At 37.2% G+C, this 16,341-nt stretch overlaps 1 protein-coding gene across 8 annotated transcripts in view; it reads right to left on the reverse strand.

The window, feature by feature from the left end:
• The window catches only part of GPC5 (glypican 5), a 286,321-nt gene that overhangs the window by 53,670 nt on the left and 216,310 nt on the right, over positions 1-16,341 (reverse strand). The window contains exon 6 of one of the 8 annotated variants that reach the window (XM_090130047.1): positions 6,405-6,588. The exons of the other annotated variants lie outside the window; for them this stretch is intronic. The gene's annotated coding sequence lies outside the window, so the exon portion shown is untranslated. Of the gene's footprint in view, positions 1-6,404; positions 6,589-16,341 lie in introns of those variants that run through there. 8 annotated transcript variants of the gene reach the window in all.

Genomic DNA, 16,341 nt, shown 5'->3' on the forward strand with positions numbered 1-16,341 from the left:
CAGGAAAGCCAGGTTTTAGCTAGAAATTCCAGAAATAAGTAGTAACGAAAATAATTTCCTGTGATTTGTGCTATTGGACCATATAAGCAGACTTACGTCTCATAAATCAGAAAAAAAAAAAAATTGTCTGAAACACTTTTAAAAAGTAATAGAAAATATATCCTTGAAACTCAATTATTCAGTAGCAAAAACTGAATAAGACTTCTTTTCTGGTATGACAATCACTGATAGTTTAAAACTGCTAAAAATTTTCTGAAGACTTTTTTCGGAGACTATTTGATATAAATACAATCTAAGAACACTAAGGATGAAAAACAATATATTCTAATTGTTCAATCCAAATATACATATATATAATTTTTCAGAATCCTATGCCCTATTTATTCTAGGTTTTTATGAAAGACTTCTTTCACTTTTCTTCTCCATCCATCACAATTGCAAAACTGAGGATGCTTTGAAGGATTTACCTACTAGTACCACAGGAGGAGCAGCATGTCATCCCTCCAATTGTACTCTTCTGACAGAAGTCTGTTTGTAGAGGTAAAGAATGTAGACTACTGGTTACTATCAGTTTTCACCATTTAAGGTGTAAAATGTTATACCTGGTGCATGAAGTAAACATAGTTGCTACATCCAACAGATCTAGACTACATAGTTAAGGGTTGGACATGTGCAGGATCAGCAGTTAAGAAAATCTGAGTGTGAACTGAATAGACAGGAAAACTGGCAGAACACAAAGAACAGATCATTAAGGTATGCAGAAAACATCATCAACAACAACAAAAAGATGTATAATTCACAGCACATTAAAGAAAATTAGTAATCTGAATTTCAAAAGGACTGGAAGATATCCTGACAAACGTTCTGGGCAATTCTTACACTACATTAGTGCAGCATCAGCATCAAGTGCAATATACCAGTGGAGAGAAATAGTATCTTTCTCATAAGTTTATATACAAACATTAGTTTATATATATATATAAGCTTATATATATATATAAACATTTATATATAAACATAAGTTTATATATAAATATATATATATATATAAATACTTGAAATTTTTCCTATCTTTCCTAGGAAACTCATAAGTCATAGAAAGCTTTTTTTTTTTTTTCCCCATGTTATGTTCAAATAAAAGTTCTGAAATTTTCAAGAAATTGCAGGCTACTGCTATTTTGAAACTAAGAACAAAAACATACATTAAGAAAAAAATTGTGGTGAGTTGCAACTAATTGAAAGTTGGAGTCATAACTTTCAAATTTGTTAGAATTTGCAGTCTTGAATTATGTCTCATTTAAAACAGAACACAGAAATATCAGTAAAGACAGCAGCCTGGGGAAAAGTTTTCAATACAATCTATTATAGAAATATCCAATAAAGGTAATGCAGTACTGCAAATATTCACAGCTTCTTATTTATTCTCATTTTTCAATTACTAAACTTTTAAGTTAATTTTTTTTAAAGAAAAATATTGATTTGTATTTCAGTAATATTTTTTCCCTCTTCAAAAACAGTATTAGGGAAAAAAATAGAAATTGTAATAGGAAAGAGAATAAGGAAGCAAAAAGCAGATTAAGTAAAAAAGTTTTTTTTCCAGTTGTGTCACCTCAGACAAATATTTGTTCTTCTTTTTAAAAGGTCCAAACAAAACTTACTCAAAATGTCCCAAAACTCATTACTTCCTCAGTTTATTCATACTTCATTTCTTGAATGGACTTCTGTCCCTAAAAGCTTGTAACTCAAGAGTTGTCCTGAAGTTTAAGAAGATGCAAAAACTCTCACTGATGTGCATGAAAATTATTTTCTTGCAAATGAAGTTCTTTAAGGTGACTTCTTCACATACAGTCTCTCAGGATGTATCCAACTGACTACTGAGTTCTATACTACTTCTAAATTTCAAACAGCAAATCACAAATGTGTTTGCAATATCTACAGACTATGACTTCAGTCAGCTGTGAGAAAAATACACATTTAATGTACAACCTGACCAATTAAGTGCCCCAGAACTGCCAAAACAGATGATTCTGTTCCTGGATTATGAAAACAATATACATAAACACAGTGGAGATGTCTGTATTACTAAATCCTAACTCTGATCTCTGAAAATTCCTCAAGAAATGCAGTCCCTATATGATATGTGGTAACTAACTGCTCCTTGACAATTAAGGATTTTGTCAGTTTTATTTTTTTTTTATTTTCATTATTCCAGCATCAATTTTTAAATGACTGTCAGAACTTTATTTTTTTTCATCATGACACTGAATTTCAAAGAAAATATGACGATTAGAGTGTTCTAGCATTTTTGCAGCTATTTTTATCTTAATAGACTTGAAAACCCCATATTCTTTCCAATCTCAGCCCCATTGACTGAATATTTAGAATTGTATGTGAACAACTCTTCGTGAAAAAGAATCTCAAGTATTTTGCTGTTAATATTCTGGTTTGTCTGACAGTCCTTTTACAAGGGTCAGGTAGCATAGAACTTCACTGCAAACATCTCTTTTTGTAGTGTTTTTTGTAGTGGTTCACTCTGATGGACAGGTAAACACCACACTGTTCCCTCACTCTTTCTCAAAAGAACTGGGGGAGAGTTGAGATAAGGACACAGATACCTCACCAATTAACATTATGGGCAAAACAGATTAAGCATAGGGAAAGTGCAGAGTTTTGCACTTGGGCCAGAGGAATCCCAGGCATCCATACAGACTGGAAGGATCAGTCCTTGAGAGCAGCCCTATGGAGAAGGACCTGGGGGTCTTGATAGATGAAAAACTTCATATGAGTCAGCAGTGTGCCCTTGCGGCTTGGAAGGCAAATGCTATCCTGGGCTCCATCAAAAGAGTGGTGGCCAGCAGGAAAAGAGAGGTGATTGTGCCCTCTACTCTGCTCTTGTGAGGCCCTATCTGGAATACTGCATCCAAGTGTGGAGCTCCCAGTACAAAAAAGACAGGGAGCTGTTGGAGAGCGTCCAGAGGAGGGCCACGAAGATGATCAGGGGACTGGAGCACCTCCCGTAGGAAGACAGGCTGAAGGAGCTGGGCTTGTTCAGCCTGGAGAAAAGAAGGCTGCGGGGTGACCTCATTGCAGCCTTTCAGTACCTAAAGGGAGCCTATAAACAGGAGGGGAATCAACTCTTTGAAAGGGTTGATAACGGCAGGACAAGAGGAAATGGTTTAAGTTGAGGGAGGGGAGATTTAGGTTGAATGTCAGGGGGAAATTCTTTATAGGGAGACTGGTGAGGTACTGGAACAGGCTGCCTAGAGAGGTTGTGGATGCCCCATCCCTGGAGGTGTTCAAGGCCAGATTGGATGGGGCCCTGGGCAGCCTGGTCTAGTATTAACTGGTGTAGTATTAAATGGGGAGGTTGGTGGCCCTGCATGTGGCAGGGGGGTTGGAGATTCATGATCCTTGATGTCTCTTCCAACCTTGGCCATTCTGTGATTCTGTGATTCTGTGAGATTAATGCATTTATTGCCAAGTGCTAACAGACTAGAGCAATGAGAAACTAAAAGCAAATGGAAAACATTCTTTCTGACTGGATCCTGTGTGGGCTTCCCACAAGCTGCAGTTCCCCCAGCACTGCTCAAATACGGCTGTGTCCCACGAAGCTCACTCTTCAGGCGCTGCTCCACATGGGCTTCACAGGTAGAAGCTCTCTCAGCCTTCCTTCCCCACCTCAGGCTGCTCTCCACTGGCTGCAGCTCAGGCCAATGAAGAAGCAGTGCATGTCAAAAACATTCAGATTAATCAAGAACTGATGACACCAGAAATGCTGTTACAGGCAGGACTAACTGCAGACGAACCATGAGGAAACCAGATGGCTAACACTTCAAACAAGGCTTCAAAAAGATTCTACAGGAGTTTTTAAACAGAAGAATGGGGAAAAGCTGAGAACTAGGAAAAAAGTGTTGAACTGTGACACAGAGGAGCAAAGGTTTAGAAAAGGACCTCTAGTGAAATAGAGGACAGCAACAGTTACATGGAAAGTGGAAATGGAACAGACAGAATGGGTCAAAGTATCGTAATGAATAAAAGCACTTCCTGAAGTGCATTCATTACATACTTGAGTGTCATGTTCCAGGGTCTTGGTGATATCTAACTGTTCAAAATTAGCATAAGACTTATCAGGAAAGCTGAATACTATTGTACTGCAATTTTTAGTTTGCATAGATGTGTGCTTTGACATTAATGCTCAAACAAGCATTGTATAAATATGAGAGATGAGATCTTTCGCAAGGCAGAATCAGAACAAAGCAGCTGAGTTAACCAGGAAAATTGCAGTTTACCTATCTGTGGCTTTAGGGTAAGGGAAATCAAACTTTATAACATCTTCCAATATTATCCAACCTTATCTCAATGATTTTTTCACATCCACCCATTATTTACTTTAAAGTGCTTTAAAATGCCTCCCTATCTCCCACCACAATAAAAGCAAATTTTTGGCAGTGGCTGTAATGCATTTTCTCTTTCACTTGCCTGCATGAATAGTTATTGTCTAACTCCAACACCTTAATTCGGATGTTTAAAGCTAGGGTTTTGTTTTGTTTTTTTGTTTTCTGTTACAGCTATGACTGGATGAGAAATATTTTTGTGTTCAAGCTGAGCTTCCACTGTCCCAGACCTACATACCCATGGGAAACACATAGGATAGAAATCCATTAAAGGAAATGACGAATAAGAGAGCGAAACTATATAAAGAGGTGAAAATCACTAACATTTTCAAGAATGCAGAAAAGAAAACTGAGGAGGGAAATTAAGTGGGGCAGGAAACAAAAACAAGAGGTCGCTAACAGGAGATTGGATCTGGGAAAACAGTTCTTTAAGCAGTGTGGGAGGAGAATAGGATGCTTCTCCATTACAGTTATATATCCCAACAACAGGCAAAAAAAAAAAAAACTTACCACACTTTTCTCTGAAGTCTTCAGGCCTCAAAAAAACTTTGTGATTTGCACAGTCTGGATTATGGATCAGTGTACTTGTGAGAAATTTTATGTGGTCATCAGATGTTGACTAAGACTAGATGTAAGAAGTAATTTCCTGTTACAACTGAAGTGACAAGTAAGTTACAAGAAACAAAGTTTCTAGCCAAAACATTATCATAAATAAAAACATGGGGTCTAGTTACTGAGTTTAAGAAATTACAGATAACAAGTCTACCTCTAAAAGTGTTTTAAAGATTTGTTCCATCGTTTGTTTTCTCCTGCAGCTTTTTATGTTGAAGCAAGACAGTCTGTAGATCAAGCTGAACTAGTCCCCAGGACAAAAAAGGCACAGGGAAAAGAGGAAGCAGAGGTGCCTCATCAATGTCCTAGTACCAGAACAGCACTTCACACAGCTGGAGAGTAGGAAAAAGAAGTACTTCCATTTTTTTTTTTTCTAGAAAGTTTTACCTAGGGGTTGGAGATAATGAACTTTCCAAAGAAATTCAGGTGGATCATTGTCAGAATGGAAACGACTAGATCTTTCTAAAAACCTTCATCTGCCTACTTTTAAAGGCCTATGAGAAACAGGAAAGGGCTAAGAAGGGCAAAAGAGGAAAAATTATGATCAATGAGAAGCTGGGAAATATGCTGGTTTTGAGATAAAATTATTTTTAAGATGCATGGCCCTGAAAAGTCGTTTAAAGAAATGGATACTTTATAGTAAATTTAAGTGAAACTGTATCACCTGTATAATGAAGTAGTTTGGTAATACATTTTAAAGATAAAATCTGAAAAATCACAAAAGTAGCAACTAATCTGCCTTGTAAAGGGATTTACAAATCTTTTCCACCATATTACTATGAAATATATGATTTATTATGTATATAATGAATATTCATGATCTTTCTTATTTGAATGTGTGGTTGGTTGTTTTTTTTTTTTTTTTTATTATATCCTTGTTTTTGAAATTACTTAGAATTATTTATTTTTGTTATTGTTGTTTGGTTGATTTTCCTTTGACAACATATCAATCAGTTAAATACAGAGCAAATTAATATTTCTCTTCCTGGAGTATTTTCACATCTAAGAAATCACTCTGCTAGGAAACATTCGCCTGTATTATCTCTTGAAACGAAAACAAAATGACAAATTGCATAGCTCAGCCTATTTCTGACACTTCAGTTTAATTCATAGTGGTGAACAGTTTTGCTGAGGTTTCATATAATTTACATGCTTCCTATTTGGCTCTTCTTTTTCTGCTATGTGCTAGCTGGCTCCCTGGGCTTTGCTGAGCAAAATGTGCGCGCTTAAAAGGTCTGATACAGTTTCACATATGAATTCTGTTATCCATGCAGATTTCACACGCACACTGTAGGAGAGAAAAAATAGTTTAATATGTCACACTATGCTGCTATTATAGAATTTTCTACATTTACAGAGAGCAGATGACTCCTTTAGGCAACAAAAAGCCCTCCTAGATAAAATTTTTGTTTGTAAGGTTTCAGAGCAACAGATTGCTTTCCAGACTGATACTTCTTGCATCTGCAGAATGCATTGCTTATTGTATAGACTGACAAGGAAAACAAATTATGATGATACCTGCAGCAAATGACTTGCTCTGTACTGCTGTTTACAGGCCACTGACTTGGAGCATTTCCCAGAACTGCAAATAGAAGGAAATAACCTGTCTCAAAAAGGAAACATTCAATATGCTCAAAAAGGATATATTGCTTTTCAGTACAGAAAGTCCATGGACATCAACTTTCTTCTCTCAGAAAGTGACTGCATACCACTTAAATGCTGCTGCAATACATTTCTGTAGTGTTTTCCTAATGTATTCATTTTAGATGCCATAGCTTTGCACAGTGAACTTTGCATGCATCTTAAAGAAAAATGTTTTATGATCACGGATGCTAAAAAAGCCTGTTTTCTATGGCATCCTGTTTTGTAGATGGTCATAGTATTTATAATGACAGTTTCATGTGTTTTGTCTGGTGTTAACAAAGTAAGAGTTCACACAGTAGTGTGCTTACCAAAGCTGTGGAGATTGGACTGACATAAAAAAATACATTAAAATCTTTTTTTCAACTTAAAGAAATGCCATTATCTCCAAAATGATTTCTGCTGCTGTATCAAATCCACACCCGGCAAATTAAAGTGGAGAAAGTACTAACTGTCAAGCATTAATATGGGGTGTGGAAGGGTGGCTTGAAGAGCGAGGCCACCGCGGGAATGTTAAGGACATGGTGACCTTTGAGGATTCAAAATAAACAAGTGGTTGCTGAGTTGTGTCTAATGAGGAGGTTGGTGGGAAAAAAAAAAATAGGCAGCTCCGGGGAATATTGGCGTATATATTGCTGTGTTAATTAAATTTGAACTTAGCTGTTAACTCGTATTGAGTCGTCACTGAGTTCCACAATCCTGCTCCCGCAAATGGCGCCTGAACAGGGACCTGACTACATGCAGTAGTATGCGAATGCTGCATCTCAGGAAGTTGTCCGTGGGGGAAAGGATGTCGGATGGGAAGAGCACCAAAGCCAGGGAGAGAATCGGCCGGGTAGCGCACCAAAGCTGAGTGGAAAAGACGACATGGAGCAGGAGGGAGCCCAGTCGCTATTATCTAGCTTCTTAGAGAAGTGGGGAATAAAGCTCTGTGCCAAAGCCCTGTCAACTTTGATAGCAACGGGCTGGGCAAAAGGGCACTTTAATGACTTGTCTACTGCACTCTCTGAAGTCAAAGAGTGACGGAATCATGGCGATATGATCTGGGATGCAGTAATAGGCGGACAAAAATGGGCTAAGAAATTACAGGGTCCATGGTGGGAAGTGATTAATTGTTTGAAGATGTATCATATAGAATGCTCAACCGCCCAAAATGTATTGCAAGCATTGAAGCTGGAGGAGCCTCCTAAGACCATGGAAGCCCTATTTGGGGTGAGTCCCAGGTCATTGTTCAACCTTTCTCTTCCACCCACGATTCCAGAGGTCCCGGTCTGCCATCCAGGCATTGTGCCATCGGTGGCGGAGGCGGTGTGGCAGAGCGGGGCGCCATGTCACGGCGGTGGTGGCGGGGCCCGCAGAGCATGGAGGGCAGCGGCCGAGGGGACGAGATGGGCAAAATGGCGGCAGGCGGAGGTGGCTTGGTGAGGTACTACAGAAGGGGGGGTGACAGAGGCTGAGCCCCGAAGCATCAGAAGATGGAAAACACGGAACTGCCGCCTCATGGGACCAGAGGACTGGGGGTGGCGGGGCTGAGGCTGGCAGAGCAGAGAACTACGACGATCCCCACAAGACCCCCGCATCCCCCATGGTTCACATCCGGGGGCTGATTGACGGTGTGGTGGAAGCCAATCTGGTGGAGGCTCTGCAGGAGTTTGGTCCCATTTGTTACGTGGTTCAGAATGGGTACAAAGCCTGCTTTTGGAAGGGCTGCATTGGGTTCTAATTGCTGTTTTGATGCTTGTTGGCTTTAACATTGTTGTTAAATTAGTTACAAAAACTATGCACAAGTTTGTTCCTTCAGTATTTGTAGCGCAAAAAGAAAAAGGGGGAATTGTGGAGGGGTGGCTTGAACAGCGAGGCCACCTCGGGAACGTTAAGGACATGGTGACCTTTGAGGATTCAAGATAAACAAGTGGTTGCTGAGTTGTGTCTAATGAGGAGGTTGGCGGGAAAAAAAAAACTAGGTGGTTCCAGAGAATTCTGCGTTGTCATGTGACAGGTTACGCCCAGTGATAGGTTACGCACGGTGATAGGTTGTGTGTGGACTCGTATAACCAATCGTACACAGCCAAGTGTACTTGTTGGCGTATATATTGCTGCGTTAACACATTAAATTTGAACTTAGCTGTTAACTCATATCGAGTCTTCACTGAGTTCCACAATCCCGCTCCCGCAGGGATGTGCACACAGGGCAGGCATCTTGCTTATTCCCTTTCTACATCAGCCTAGAGGAACTGCTCACTCAGTAATTTCCATGGTACTGGTGAGACCATGTTTCCAGGTGCCACATAGATCTTAATGGTACCTACTGTAATTCCAGTTACTGCTCTGCTCTTTTTTTTTTTTTTTTCTTTTTAATGACTGTGCTTGCATACAAAGAATTTTGCTTATGTTTTCACGATATTGACAGACTACATCTGACATTTAATTAATATTAATGGAAACAATAATCTGCCTCTCAAAATTTTGTTGATGTTTAATTTCTGAGCTTCTACTGTGAAGAGACTGTCAGTGAAGCTATGTGAAGGTTTTGTGATATTTATCAGATTTCATAAGTTAGAACTATTAATTTGATTTTCCCTTCTGATTAGAGAGGAATTTCTTGCTTTATTTAAATCTTTTTAAGTCTTTTTTTATACCAAAGTCTATACTTCACATTCTTAAGAAATATATTCTTGCAAGTATGTCAGAAGATGAATAGAGGACTATTCCTCTAACTTCTATTATTTTAGAATAATAAGGGTATTGATTTCAGTGGAGGATATTAGAATGGTGTATTGGGTTTCCATGGCAAGGAGCTGACAGTGGGGCCTGCACAGATCCTCTGTGAGGTATGACTGGGGCTGCCCCATGCAGGACACAGCTGGCTCTAAGGGATCCAGAGCAGAGCTCAGCTGGGCCCAGCAGCCATGGGTGAGCACCCTGGGGAAATGTACTGAAGAAAGGGTAAAAAATACTGTGAAACTGCTGTGAGAGAGAGCAGTGAGAAAACATATGAGGGAAGCAATTCTGCAGACCTCAAGGTTGTAGAAGAAGGAGGTGGAGAATGTGCTCCTGTGCCTGATACAATGATTTTCCATGGAGAAGGAAACACTGGAGCAGAAATTGACACTGCAGCCTGTGGAGGACCTCATGCTGCAGCAGGTGGATGCTCCCTGAAGGAAGCTGTAGACCATGGAGATCCCATGCAGAAGCAAACTGTGGCTCCCATGTTGGAGCTGACTTTTCCTAGACTACAGACTATGGTATAGACCCAAGACAGAGCAAGTCTGGGGACGGGAGCAGGTCTGCCCATGGGAGGGGCCTTGTGCTTGAGAGAAAGAGAGAGAAAGAGAGAATGAATGGCAGAGAGAAATTGTTAGGAACTGACAACAATCCCCATTCACCATTTCTCTGTGCCACTTGATGGGAGAGGAGGCAGAAGAATCAGGAATGAATTAGTCAAATTAAGACTGGGAAGAAGGGAGGGACCAGGAGAAGATGTTTTTAGTTTTGTCTTTGTTTCTTACCATCCTACTCTATTTTAATAATAAGCAATAAATTGTATCAATTTTCCACACTTTTGGCTAGTTTTGCCAGTTACATTAGCTGGTGAGTTCCCTGTTCTTCTCTTGAGGCATGAGCTTTTCCATTTACTTTCTTCCCATCCTGTTGAGGATGGGGAGTGTGAGAGCAGTTGGCATTTATTTGGGGACAAATAGCAGCTTCAATTAATGCAAGTTCTTCTAAAATCATGTGTTAAGAAAATTTACAGTGCATGTCTCACAAAGTAGTTCAGATGTAAAGAGTAATTGAATTCTTACACTTAAAAATTTTTATTCGTAAGTTTAAATCAATCTTTTAAATAGTAATCAAGCTCATTTAGGATGGTGTATGAAATATTTGCAGAACTACTTACTATGTCAATAAAATACTTTATAGGAAATTTTGTCTCACTGCAAAATACACTTTGTAAAGAACCAGACTAAATAGGAGTTCTGCTACTAAAATAGATATTCACCCTTAGTGATATAGATCATCTATGTATTCAAGTGCAGTTGGCAGTTTGCTAAATGAGCTAGGGCAGCGCCAAAAAAATTATTTGTTTAATTGAGATTCACTATGCTATATTAAAGTTTCATCAGTTTCAATCAAATATTGTTATCAATTCTAATATAATAAATATTAATTAACACTGATGTCATAAAAAATCTATTACAAGGATATGTCTTTCCTGTTTTATTTTTTATTGTAGGTATTTCTCTCACATTCTGGTTCACTGTCAACCTAGTCTGTGAATGTAGAAGATGGAATGATTAATGCTGTTTGCGTTGCAAGTAGTTGAGATTTTATGTACCCTGCAAACTCCAATTGTTGTTCCAAATGAGAAATAATGAATATAATTCTTCAACCATAAGAACAGAAACTCTTTGCACAAATGCAGATCCCTACAGGCAGATCACTTTCAAGCTGAATTCCTAAAATAAGTTCTAGTTGATTGTGTACTAATTGGCATGGCTGTCATTGCACAGCAGTTGATTCACTAAATGGAAAGGCCAATAGCAAAAGTAAACCACAATACTGCTGCTTGAAACAGTCTTCTACTTAAAGTGTTCAGAGACAAGACAGCTCTTACAATAGCATTCATTCAAAATTAAGTGTACTTCCTATTACATTTCTGTTCTCCCTCCAGAGAAGACATCACAAAGGTTATGCTATTCAATAAAAATATGAAATTAGACATTGATGGCTTCCTCCACCTGTAAGATGATCTCAATAGATGTTTAAATTTAAGGAGGTTTCTGCCTCCTTATTTATTTATTTATTTATTTATTTATTTTTTAATTTATAAATATGAAAAGCACATATGCAAAAACAAACAAACAAATAAATAAATGCAAATCCCATGTCATTTTAGAATACAAATTCTCCTAATATGCTTAGTTAGTTAAAAATCTGACAGTGTATCCACTGTGATATGTTATGCAATATAAATCTATCTGTGTGTACAACCACTGGCAGGCAAAGCCTTTCAAAAAAAAAAGGACTTTTATATTCTTTGATGAATTTATGAAAGAATGTTTCAACTTTCAACATTTACAGAGTGACTCCTGGGCATCTGTACAGCCAAAGTTAATGGGAAGTTGCGTATGTACCATTATGACTGCAGCAATGGGGTCCTGAAGACCTCTTGAACTCTCAAGACTGTCTCTATTATATATCAGTACATATATTCTGTTTCTATCTAAATTGGGATTGAGAATTAAGGGCACCTGAAGCTCCTTTTCACTTATAAAACTGCCACTATTTCTACATGGTAGGGGGACAAAATATTTTCTTGTTTTATTAGAAACATCTACGATCACATTTAAGGGAAGACTAAAAAAAAGTATGAGAAATAAACTAAAAATCTATTTTTACAAGAGTCAAGGAGTATAAGTGATAAATTATAAATAGAAAAAAATCCTTTACATGGTTTTGCCATAGCAAATAGATCAGATTTTCTAAAATAAGAAAAAACCTGTGCCCCAGACTACATTGTCATAGGTATAAATCACCTCAAATCCCTCAACTCTCCTTCACTTCACGTAATACTTTAAAATTAGAAAATAGTACATTGTTCCTCTTTTGCTGAGAATTCTTAACACAAGCAGTTTTTACCAGCTATAGCAGCAAACAATTTAGGTGCAAAATAGGCTTTTGTAGAGAGCATCTTGCAATATAATGAATACTTCAGCTAATGTCACTATCCACCAAAATAGCTAGAAAAGTCTTGTTTTCTGTACCACAGTTGTCTGCACTAAACGGATAAGAATTGATAGTATCTACCTGCTGCATCAACATGTATGTTATCTAACTGTGCACTGTGCAGTGCCTTATACTCAAAGGAGGAAGAGAAAAATAGCAAAATATAAATGGTAAGAATTTTTTTTAATTAGCTGATTTGAACCTTAGCCTTAGTTCCAGAAAGCTACATACAGTGTACACTGTTTTCCTTTTGTTAGTTCCATCTAGAGAAATCAAAAGATTTTCATCTAAGCATAAATCCTATTTTAGAAGATATTACATAGAAATGAGGTTCATTTGTGCTAAATGATTGAGACTCTGATTAGCCCTTAATACTGTTGTGGTAAACTTGCTAGTGAAAAACAAGTAAAACCAGGGAGAAGATTACTGAGGTTTTATTTGAATTACTGACAATGTGGCTGGTAACCTACTCCTCTCAATTTACCTCCTAGGAATCCCAGCACTGGGAGATGCATATGTTCAACTCCTAATCACTCTTTCTTTCTCTGTTGTTACTTTATACTCCATATGGGTTTAAGTTTACACATAGTTTTTGAGGACATACAGTCACCTCAGAATGTTCACATAAATTTTAGTGTTTTGAATTTAAAGTAAAGAAAGACTACTTTTGTGAACAATCACAGAACTGTCAAGAAAATATTTTCACTCTCAAGAGATACAAAAGCATTTGCAATCTAGAAATCTGATGTATTTTTTTGACGTTGTGTATTGTCCTTTCAGCTTTCAGCTGAGATAAAGTTAATTTTCTTCCTGATAGCTGGTATGGTGCTGTGTTTTGGATTTAGAATGAGAATAATGTTGATCAAACATTGATGTTTTAGTTATTGCTGAGCAGTTCTTACACAGAGTCAAGGACTTTTCTGCTTCTCATGCTTCCCTACTAGCAAGGAGCTAGGTGTGCACAAAGAGCTGGGACTGCTACTTGCTTGTTCTGTATATCCTTTTATTTATTTGTTTTTTTCTCTTCTTTTTCTATCCTATTAAACTGTCTTTATCTCAACCAACAGGTTTTAACATATATACTTTTTAATTCTCTTTCCCAACACACTAGGGAAGAGTGAGTGAATGGCTGTGTGGTGCTTCGCTGCCTGCTGGGTTAAATCATAGCAGATGTTTGAGTGTATCATAAAAGAAGGGGGATGTAGCACAGTAAAGAATTGCCCATCTAATCCCTAGCTGTTTCATATCTCTGTGGAAGTTATGTCGATATCTTACACACAATGGTAATCTTCAAAAAATTTAACATATATCTTCAATACAGACTAGCAGTCAGAGGGAACTCAAATCAATACTAAGGAAAAAGGTAGCTCTCTGTAGATGTGCCAGAAAGCAAGAACAGTTCATGCTACAAATATGAAATAGGATTTGAAATAGGATTCTCTGCAAAGTATGAATATCCTGGTATGACATATCACACTAATACTCTGCTATCATGCCTTGCCATAGATGACATTTCTCCAAGGGCTTGTGATATGACAGTAGCATTGTATTAATTCCAGAACTAAAATAAAAGAAGAGCCAACATAATAAAAAAGTGAAAGGGAGAGCCAACAAATCACTGGGAAAAAAATTAATGAAGATATTGAGCTGTTCTCTACCCACAGGGGCTTTCAAACTTTAGAATAAAATGAAAAATGGAAAAGGAATTAAAAAAGAAAGAAGGGAATCTAAAGCAAAAGCAACATTTAGGTATGAATTTTTAATATGAAAAACAAAACAAAAAGCAGCATCAACTTGTGCAATAGTCTATCCTGTTGAAAAAGAAACAAAAATAATAAATGGGTAGGTCAGGTTCAAACACAGATGAAAGCAATACAAGTCAATGTTGAGTGACTGTTGCATAAAGTGGGTAGAAATTTTACTACCTGGATACATCTCTATTGGGCACATGTTACAGAATGGTGCAAAGTGCAAGCTACAATATATCAACAAATAAAATTTGAGCAGAAGGAAAAAATAACATTTTGAAAGCAGGTCTCAAGAGCTTTTCCCTGTTTCTGAAGAGTGCATCGGACTAAGGCTGATGTAAGCATTAAATGTAGTACTCTTAAGAATTCACTTGTTCCAAGAAAAAGAACAACATTTCAATCAGGAATAGAATTATCAATGTATAATTTGTTAAATTTATACAGCAGTTTAAACTGTGCTAAGAGGCAGAGGGATTTTAACTATTAGGTAATTATCATAACACTAAAGAAAGCACAAATATGTTATCAGTGATCAAAGGGAAGCACAACTGCAAGTACCACATTTTGCATATGAATAATTCAAAAATGTGGCTCTTTGTATGTGCAGTTGAGGACTCAGGTGATGTATTCTGTCATCATTTCCACAAAGTACTTGAATGGCTCTCATGAAAACATGTATTAATTTGCCTGTGGTGTGGAGCATTAATATAAGCTTTAAAAAACACAGCTGGAAGGTTTAACTAGTGTGAAACATCAGTGCCAAGAAAAAATCCCATCTTGCTATTTTTGTAACCTGTTTAAGAAAACTTAATAGACAAATGATGGTATGGTCAAAAACAGAGCTTACCAACAGTAGTAAAGACCATAAAGGAAAAATAGATTGTCAGTCACATTTAATGTCATATAAAGTAGTGGCAGCTATTCACTTAAAGGATATAGACATCACTTTCAGCCAAAGCCTGTGCATAGTGTACACAGGCAGTCAGAAGAAACATAGCAAATGTCAAGATGCATGAGGAAAGAAATAGAGAAATTTATTTAAGGAGGCCAAATTAATCTCATCCTTGCCACTAAAATTTTCTGAGATATGGCTAGGGAGTCTCTGAAATAGGTAGTAACAGAACATGATGAAACACTTAAAAACGTATACACCTACAGGTTTGCACTGTAAAACGTTTCCATTTAGCATAGTAGAGTTGGGCCCAAATTTGACCAAAACTTAAGTTTCGATTACTGACATGTATTTTTTAAAATTTCTTATCTGATATGAATTGTTTCACAAAGCCATTTGGCCTTTATGCAGTGGTTAGAATGCTGGATTTATTTTGACTTTTAAGATTCCTATCAATAACAAAGAGAATACATTGGATTCTCATTTTTGTATAAATTTTGCTAGTAATAATTAGATATCACTTCCTTTAGTGACATTTTTCAGTTTTTGTTAAGAAATTAAATATTAGTCCATACATACTAGGTAGCAGTACAAAAATATAAGATGTGAACCCTTCCAAATATGTTCAGGCACATCTTTTTCTGCACCAATAAATAGGAAATCATTTCTCCCAATTGAAGTGTTTTAATTTCTAGTGTAGCCAATAGAGTAGCATCTGCCTCTGGAGATCTCCACAGGGAGATTTTGTCTGCTTTATGCAGGCTGATGTACATAGTGGTATTTTATACTATGGCAGGATTTTCTGAAATTAGGAGGCAATTATTTGACCTCTAAATATGAATTCCAAGAAATACCCATTATTTTTAAAATCAGTACTTCTGAGATTATCTTTTGAAAGAAGAAATACAGTGAAATGATGAAGATCCAATTGCCTGTAATAACAGTACCAAAATATACTTATTTCATAACCTTAGCATTTGTGCTTGCAAATAAGATAAATGAATTGTGTCCTTAAATTATTGGGGAATAAAAGAAAAATAATTACCATTATTATTGCTACCATATGCAACTGACTTTGTTTATCGTGATTGCCTATTAAATAAGAGTGATAGCTGCAGATTGTAGTACATAAGAGAATATACACTGAACCCAGTGTTGAAGATAAATGAATGCGGAAGAGTCATTTAAAAAGCTCTTCAAAACACCAGTCTGTCCAAGTGAGGATTTTTACAGAAGAAGGTGACTTTGTCAAACCATTTTCATCACTGACTGGTTCACCTAAGTTCATGCCAGTTCCTCTGATTGCACTTCACTGCTGGGAGCACGG

The sequence above is a fragment of the Phasianus colchicus genome, chromosome 1, assembly GCF_987193195.1.
Source record: "Phasianus colchicus chromosome 1, bPhaCol1.hap1.1, whole genome shotgun sequence".
Taxonomy (NCBI): domain Eukaryota; kingdom Metazoa; phylum Chordata; class Aves; order Galliformes; family Phasianidae; genus Phasianus; species Phasianus colchicus.